This window comes from Typopeltis vanoorti, chromosome 8, assembly GCF_054136105.1.
Source record: "Typopeltis vanoorti isolate ZY-2024b chromosome 8, IOZ_Tvanoo_1.0, whole genome shotgun sequence".
NCBI lineage: Eukaryota > Metazoa > Arthropoda > Arachnida > Uropygi > Thelyphonidae > Typopeltis > Typopeltis vanoorti.
Window position 1 is genome coordinate 21,459,337 of NC_143556.1, and position 9,512 is coordinate 21,468,848.

A 9,512-nucleotide genomic window follows, 5' to 3' on the forward strand; every position below is an offset into this window, starting at 1 on the left:
GCGCACCACAGGTTTCGTTATTTAAAAAAAAAATTCCACATGTATCCTAACTTAATTGAAAATTCCACGCATTTAGCCACCAAGTCCTTATGATCACTCTCACCAGTTGGTGGCAATATGGTCATATTCATAATAGTCAATTTCTCAGATGGAATTACTAGGTCAAGCACTCTCGAATCCATAGTATAATACATTACAGGTTGTCGCAGATAGTTATCCCTTAATAACTGCATAAAATTGAATTCCTTCCTTCCATGTGTCCTCTCCTCCATCCAATCAATGTTACCATAGTTGAAATACCTGTAATAATTACATGTTTTCCACTCATTGAGTCTATTTGCCTATGCATATTATATCCATTATCTATTCCATCGCCTGGTCTATAGCAGCACCCAACTGTAAATTTTGTTCTGCTGACATCAATCTCACGCCAGATAGTCAATTTCGCGATCTAAGACACACATCAGATCCTCGCTTTCATGACACTTTCCCACTACTATCGCTATCAAACCAAACTCCAGCCGCTCTCGGCAAAGCATGCATTCCACAGACCTTACATTGGATGAATTCCCTTTGTTTAAATTCTTCAAACAAATACTGGAATTTGGGCGCCATTGCCTTCCTTCGCTTTGGTGCCATGTGCTACCCTACGTGTCTACCGTGTCTTATCAAAATACTAAATTAACGCTATCTAAAACCAATATCGGAAGCTTATATTTCATATTAACTTTCCTACTTGGTTTCTTTCCACTTCCTCCTGGAAGTATCCGATACTATCATTTTTTATGTTGTTACTTAACGAGTGACTTAATGTATATTAGTTTTAAATGACAGGCTATTTAAAGGGAACTGGATGTTTTTTTAATAAAATAATATATTCTGGTGAAGCGATAGAAAATTGAATTAGAGCATATCCAAATTAAAGTAATTCTCATAGCTGATAATTATCATTTCATTTATCACTTAATAATCAAGCTTGACATCGTGCTTATCACTTGCATCATTAGAATTGTTTCTTGGCTCGTCTGCTGGATTAACTACCAATCCAATAAGTCAATCAGTAGGTCTGATTGCTAGGAGTCTATTTCCTGTAAAAAGAAAAAAACATCCAATCAAATTCGAGATTCCATTTATTATCTATATTTTATGAATGAATTATTGTATCGCATTTCACTGTATGGATGAGTTATTGTATTGCATTGAAATTTATGCATGAATTCCTCAAAGGCTGCTTGTTGTGTGTACGGAGTGGTAAACCGAGGTTTGGTCCCTATCCTTCATTCTTTTCTACTTGCTCCCCTCCCCCAATGACATTAGAGTATACAAGAGCTAGGGAGTGAATCTTTAATATTTTTGCTATTTTTCTTTTCGTCTTATACAATGGAAGTCTGCCTTCTCTCCCAAGTCTTTGCCTTACCTTTTAGGCGAAAGTCAATCTCCAACTGGTCCATTCGGAGAAAACTGGGATGAAACCCCCAGTTATATGGAAAGGGCCTCTGGAAACCTATCACTTTTTATTGCAGTGGCTTCACTCCAAAATCCTAACATGTTTGTCCCCAGTAATACATCTCATCCTGCATAGGTTGTCGCACAGTATAATCAAAGCCGCGTTTTTGGCTTTGTCAGAGGGTTATGTTCTAGAAGTCAACTACATTCGATACAATCTCCAGCACGTCACTGTTACTGTGAATGAAGAACATAGAAGGTATAGGATTAATCTGAGGTCAGCTCCTTAAAAGCTGTCTAACTACATTGCGACAATAAACGAAATATCAGAAATCAGTTGAAAATGTCATATTGTTTGAGCTGTTCCGCGAATTAAGCAATTCGTCAGTTTTTATTATCTCTGGTGGAATGAATACGGAGCCCAGTTTAGATTAAGAAAAATATTAGAATTTTTGTTTCTTTCTCCTCTTCACAAATGCTTTTTTTTATATTTACTTTATATGATGTTTAGTTGGTTTAATGTCTTTGATATTAATATTAAACATCATTATCATTATTCAGAGGGAATGAATGGTGAGAGTTAGATGGTATAAAATGGAAAAAAAAAAGTGATGCACTGGGACCACGTTTCGAACCAGGTTTATTGCTGCCGCAACGCAATGCCCTAAACACTGTGCGGTCTTGGTTAGTTATTATATTTCAATAAAAATTATAACAAAGTGACATACTCAGACTCCAGTTGTAACTGATATAGAACATCCTGTTTACAGCACTAAGATACGTTTATTATTATTATTATTATTATCATTTATTTTTGAGAAGCTATATTCTCGCAGTGTGACTTCTCTTTATTTGAAGAAAACGCCAAAAACTGTTCGTACTGTAAATTATCCATCTATCAACACGATTCGGCACTGTTATTATAATCCTGTGTCCAATAAGATTTCGACTATAATACGCTGAGGAGAGTGAGTTTCATTTTCAAATAAAAAAATACTTATACAAGATAATTATTTATAAAAAAAAACCTTTCCGTTAGTTTTTTAACTACCGTTGAAATAACAACACTTGAACATGTAACTAGCTGCATTCATAATATAAAAGATTTACATTACGTGTGTTTTGGCCATCAAAGTGGGCTTCTGTTTCTTTTTTTTAATTGCTAAAAATTAATTAAAATTTTCTTAACATTCATTGACTTGATATTCTCAATTCTATGACTATGACTGAAATTGATTTTATCTGTATTCGTGTGAAAACTTCTTAAATGAAAATCCTATTTGTATTTTCCAAACATATAATTAAAGGCTATTTATTGGGTTGACTTAATACCAGAGCCTCCGTATCTCAGTCAATATAGACTATGCTCTTTGATCGAAAAGGCTTGGGCCCGATTCCCGTCAGTGACTCGAGGAATCTTTATCTGGTCTCTTTCAACTAAAGGTGAGTTAGCCGGTCTCATACAGAGATAGGGTTTCCCCCCAGAAACTCGCATTTTTCGTTCCCCAGAACAGATAAACCGGCCCCGTGAACACATATGGATTACAGTCATGAATACGTCCCAGCCATGTGCCGTTTCCAAGCCTCGATAAAACTGGGGGGTTAAGGAAAGCAATGGTGAACTACCCTGGAAAAAATCTCACTAGGAATACTTTGTGGGCAGTGCCTACAAAGTCAACGACGGTCGGAAACGACTGCAAGGGAAAACCAACCAACCAACCGATTAAATACAATATTATAACATATTATATTCTCTCTCTCTCTCTCTCTTTCCCTCTCTTAAAGAGAAGTCTAAGTCAATATCTAAAGGAATTAATGGCTTTTTTTACAGTAAAAAAAGACAAATAAATGCTAACGTATTATTATTAGATGGTATCAAAAATATATTAACTGTTTGATCTGAGAAAGAAATTCACAGATTCACACTGGAAATCGATCAGAGACTTTATTACGTTATAATCGACTATGAGTCAATAGCCTCGTAGGCTTAACTTCAAGAGAACTCGTTCCAACCCAAACGCACTTTATTCGTTATTTTGTGTGTGTGTGTGTGTGTGTGAGAGAGAGAGAGAGAGAGAGAGAGAGAGAGAGATGTTTATACGATTAATGGTTCTCACAGTGGTCCTCCATTGGCATCGTCAGTATTATGCTGAATGAAATATTAAAGCACTAATGTGTGATAAGTCTGAGAATGGATGTTATAACGATCGCTTACAAAGATGCCCAGGAGGAAATTTTACAGCCTGGCAAAGGGGGGGGGGGTAGACTTAATATCAGTTATGTTTATAAAGAAGTCTTAATAACAATACCATTTAACAAAATGATTAGCCTCGTGGATTTCGGGTGTTACTGAGCTCGAAGGTAAGAAAAGAAATTTCTCTTTTAAAAATTCAACCTGAAATTTTGCGTCGTCATACTAAACTCAAGTTGTCTTTGTACAAAAGGGGATTGTCATTAACAAAATAACATTGAAGGAATTCCATGGAATTTTAAACATAATGAATGGGAAAAAAGCGCTTTATTCACAAAAAAGAACTACAATAAATTACTAAGATTGTTTTACATTTTTAGATGAAACGAATCCTTATGACACATCATCGTACTTAGAAGAAAAGAATACATCAACAAGGCGATGCTTGTGAGAAGGCAGCGAGTATTTCAAAGGATTTAAACTTCTTAATATGTACAACAGTTATGTCATCGCCACCATTCTGTTTCTGTATCTAAAAAAATAAATATTGAATATTAGATTAAAATTGTAAACAACTTTTATATCTTTTCAAAATATTTAAATGAAATTCAAATGAATTTAATGATATTGAGCAATTTGAAGGAACAGAAACACTTTGTACAAATTTTACAGGAACTAACGAGTGGATAACCACAAACATTGTGGAGACTCTTTAGAGGGAAAAAGAGCTGCAAAAATATAATATAAGCAGAATAATACAGAGGAAAATAAGCATAATTATGCTTAATTTCCGTATTATTCTGCTCAGACGCTTGTTAGAAGTAAAAGCAAAAATGTGCGAAGAAGCCAACAAACAGAACGATAGAAAGACTGTATAAAATTATAAAAGAATTAACGAAAATAAAATCATAAAAGAATTAATGAAAACACCTCAAAGAGATCATTAAAAGTGAACAATAAAAATCATATTGAAACTGGAACAATTCAAGAGATTTAAAAAAAAAATTGAAAGAATATTACCAGATACTTTTCCGGAGGAAGGAAGACTGGAAAAACAAAAACGAAGAGAAACAGAAAGAGAAAAGGCACCATTTATAATGAAAGAAGAAATTTTATACGCAATACGCCAAATGAACTTGTCCAAGTCACCTGGTTACGATGAACTTCCTACTGCAAAGTGGAAATATGGTGGCATAGCAGCCATCAATTTCCTGCTTGAATTTTTTAAACCAAATACTAGATTGTCATTTCGTTTCACAGAACAGACAAACCTGTCTCCCAGTCATCTGTGAAATCTCAGATGACTGAGAGACAGGCATCATTTATACAAGTTTTTAAATGCGAGATTAACGGAGGTGTGAAAACTATAGATTCATAACATACCTAACTTAAAGCTATAAAACTTCACACGCGTTATTCAAAATAGAATCCAGACTTTAATGAATGAGACAACATTAGAAGATCAAGCAGGATTCAGACCTGGAAGGTCTACTATAGACCACATTTTTTACAGTTAATAGCCTGGCTGAAAAGCAATCCGAATACAACTTATACTGCAGTTTTATTGATTTTAAGCAAGCCTTTGATTCCATTGACAGGAGCAAAATGATAAACACCATAAAATCTATGCTGTTAGATTCTGAACTACAAACCTTCATTACAAATTATTATAAAGATACCAAAGCAATTGTCAAATTTAATAAAATAAAAACAAACAAATTCAAAGAACAAAAAGGAGGCGAGTCATGCAGGGTTGCCCACTCTAATTTAATTATTATTTGTCTCTAAGAAATATGCAAATCCATAGCTGATTTACCAGATTTAGAAATAAATGTCACTTATATGAACCACATTAAATGTGTAGACAATATTACTGTTGTTGAAGAATCCAAAGAACAACTGGAAAAAAATCAATAAAAATTTTAAATGAAGAAAGCAAAACTTTTGGGGACTGCCAAAATCAATCTAAGCAAAACTAAAACAATTAAAATAGGAACAGATGAGGAACAAATTTGACTAAACTTCAAAATCACATACTTGAACAAGCAAAACAATTTACATATTTTGGCAGTCTAATTACTCACAATCTTCGCAACACAGTAAAAGTAAAATACAAACTTAACAAACGATGGTCTAATATGAACAAATTGTACAAAATATGTAAAAATAGCAGTATTTCAAAAAGCCTCAAACTAAAACTCCATAAAACCATTGTTATATCCACAGCAACGTATGGAGCCGAGACATGGACACTCAATCACAAAGAAATCTAGAAAATCAGAGCATTAGAAATGAAATGCGTAAGAAAAATAAGATTCACTGGAGAAAACACAGAACAAATGAACAAGTCCAACATGAATTAAACTATAAAGAAGAGATAATAGCTTCAATTATTAAATTTCAATTAAGATAGTTTGGACACCTCCAGAGAACGCCCTTTCGAACTTTACCAAATAGTCCTGAATGGAGTAATTCGAGGAAGACGATCAAGAGGTAAGCCAAAAAGAACTTGGCTGCAATCTTTGAATGAAAGGCACGATTATCGAGCTTCAGAGAGAGAGAGAGAGAGAGAGAGATGACAGAAATGGCCAAAGATAGAACCAGATGGCAAAGATGCACAGATACGGAACGCGAACCGTCATCTGAGGGATGTACAAGAAGGGTTTGGAAAAGAGTAAAACACACTGTGACATGGATATAGAACAGGTTTATTAAAATGATGTCGTATCACAAAGAAGCGAAAGCATTTTTATGAAAAGATATACATTTGAGATTATCAAAACACACTGTCTTAAGACATTATTAAGAACCAGATTAAAAATGACCGAAGTCATTACTTTATCGTTTAATTTTTTTTTATATGGAATAAAAAATAATATTTAAATTTATCTGGAAAATTTAAAGACAAAATTCATTTTTAACAGGCTTAAACACGTCATCATACTAGTTTTAGTTGTTTCTGTATTGTAATTCGAAATAACTGAAACAAGCCGAAAACTTGGTTTGAGAGGTTCTACAGTTCCAGCATTGTACTGATATTCACTTACTAAAGGAAGAGGATGAGCTTTAAACAGGAGGATTGGATAGGCTACTTTGAACTCTTCTCCAAATGATTCTGTCGTTGATTATCATTTCGCTCACTGGGCTTTAAAGGAGCAGAAGATGCCGAGGTGGTCCCCTTAGGATAGTTAGAAAACCGATCACCTCTAAAAGGACAAAGAAGTGGTCTCTTCTTAGATAGAATAGGACGATCGCGATGATGCTGTGGTTGGTTGATTGGTTGCTTTTCCATTGACAACTTTAGAACTGTAATGAAACAGAATCAGATTCGTGTTCATTTTAACATATAGTAGAACTGTCTAAGCTATAACAAGTCGTGAAATTGCAGTAAATGCATTCCTTAACTATTTACAATTAACGCAGTGTTTTCAGCTGCCAGCATTTCACGCACTGACCATTTAATGAAACTACTGTAAGTAAAATTACTCAAATTGATAGGAAACCAAGTGAAACCCTTTTAACGAAATCACCCTGCAAGAATATCCACCCATTCTTCCGCGAAACACGCGCTGTATGTGAGTTAAAGCAAGCTCTGCATTGATGCTTCTTATCTTGAAATATTCCAGTTTATAATCGTGCTGTGCTTAAGACAGAGAACTCGGAAACTGCATTCAATAAAATCTATAAAAATTAGATTTACTACATAGCCTCTTCAGCCTCCGAAGAAAATTTACACCCACCCACCCACCCGCACACGATCTAATTAATTTCAGAAATTAGTGCCATAAATATGCTGTAAGATATGAACAAGAATTTCCCACTCTCTCTCTCTCCGAGTAATGGAGTGCGAAGTTCCTGCGTTTTAAACCAGATGGCATCTACAGCTGCCTCATATCGGACTGTAACGTATGCTGTCACGAACAGTTAGTTCTTATTCCACAGACGCAAGGGGCAGAGGAATTTGGATCTAGTGAGTTGAACGAAATGATGATTCATCATCCTCTCTTCCTCTTACCATTCTTTAATGGTTACATGTTTAAATGATATCCACGTAACCATTATTTAGTGAGATCCATGCTCACTCGCTCTTTCTAACAATTTCGGACCATAACAAGGCAATATAGTTAATGCCAGTCATTAGCATAGCAACACAGAACGTTAATATTTAGAATGGAAATTATGATAATTTTACAACACAATGTTTAATATCGATTGTCAGTAGATTGCGCTGTATTCCCCTAATTAAGAAAAAGAAACCTTTTGGTTTTTAGACAGCAGACTTACCTTAATTAGTTATCCCCTTTATCCTACAGGAATCACTGACTTTGCCTTTCGTAGAATGCACGAAAAGAATCCAATGGGTTTTATTCCTTAATATTGTCCACAATGTCTTCGTGTTGGTGACAGCGCAGGCGAATCTCATTTACCAAAATGGCTTCATTTTATACGTCACGCATCATTAAAAAACAACCAAATACGTCACTTCTACTTACAGTGGCAAGAGCTTCAAGAAATAGCTGCTCTTTTGATTTGCGTCACAACCTTGACTGTTTCCACAACACCCCTTTTTAATCCAATTGAAAGGAAACAGACAAGGAAGTATAGGTGGCAGCACATTTGAAATACTTCCTGTTAACGACGAGGTTATTTCGTGATAAGTAAATATGTCATGGGGAATATTTCGTTATGATTAGGCGATCAGAAGCTATCAATGCTTCTAAGATATCGGTGTTTTTAAAAGTAAAATTTGCATCTACACGAAAAGCCCTACGGAAATCACGTTGACATCCTACGAGTGTGAAAGAGCTAGATCTCGGTGAACGATCGTCACAAGTTCCATTCTAATTGACAACTAAATAATTTGTAGAAAAAGCCTTTATTCTGGAGTTTCTGATTTAGTGAGTGCCAGTCATGGTTGAGTTATTTTTTTCCTTCTGTAACCTCGGCTTGTAATCCTACAACTGGAGAAGACCGCCAGGATGGAACCACGAGAGAGAGAGTAGCAGATGCTTGCTATACTATTTTACTCGGAAGCATTCGGATGTTGATATTCTTGAACCCAGCTATCGTGGAAGACTCAAGGTGCAAATTCCATCGATTTTCATAAAAGATAACTTGAGCTCAGCAACCATGAGAAAAAATCAAGACAAACATTTGTCTTAATCATAAAATTAGAAAACAATAATCCTTCACATCATTCTAGATCCTACAAATTCGTAATAATTTCAGTTCTTGGAACACGAATTCGCTGTTGTTTTAAACGATAATTATGTGTTAACCACACGACTTCACTTTCTTCTTAATAGCTTTTTACAAAACGGCTATAACAGATATTCTCAATATTTCTTACCCTAATAATAAACACAACACATTCCCGACAACAAGGAAATTGAAGCTATATTTCTCTTACTTTAAAGCCGTTCAGAATTCTCAAATCATATAAAAAGCAAAACATAACTTCTGAGAAAGAATTCAGAAATGTTAGGGCACAACGCTATCAAGATTGGTTTATCCTCAGACAATCCTCACGACGTTCTAATACAAAGGCATGAAGTTCTTTGAAGTGCATTGCAAATCATATACTATTCTCACGAAAAAACTAAGAGGAAATTGGAGTCTACCGAAATTATTCTGGACTCTGTTCACTTGAATATGCATCGTAGAATTAAGTCGCTGATTGCTTTCAAGCGATGATCCACTTATTGTCGTCCATGCTTGATTGCTTCTGCTTGCGTAGCAGACAACTATTTTGAATGATTAGGATAGAAATTTCCTCCGAAAAAAACTCTCCCTTTCTATCCCGGAAAATCTCATTTCTTTCATTCCCACTCACACATTCTCTTCTGAATCCAGTAACGGCAGCTTTCCTGCATCA

At 35.1% G+C, this 9,512-nt stretch overlaps 1 long non-coding RNA gene across 1 annotated transcript; it reads right to left on the bottom strand.

Moving 5' to 3' along the window:
- Positions 1-3,947: 3,947 nt before the first annotated feature.
- Positions 3,948-8,134, bottom strand: LOC150103815 (uncharacterized). The gene is made up of 3 exons (XR_016548719.1): positions 7,922-8,134; positions 6,685-6,943; positions 3,948-4,169 (listed from the first exon to the last, which is right to left on the bottom strand). It is a non-coding gene; the product is annotated as an uncharacterized LOC150103815 (long non-coding RNA).
- Between the last annotated feature and the right edge of the window lie 1,378 nt (positions 8,135-9,512).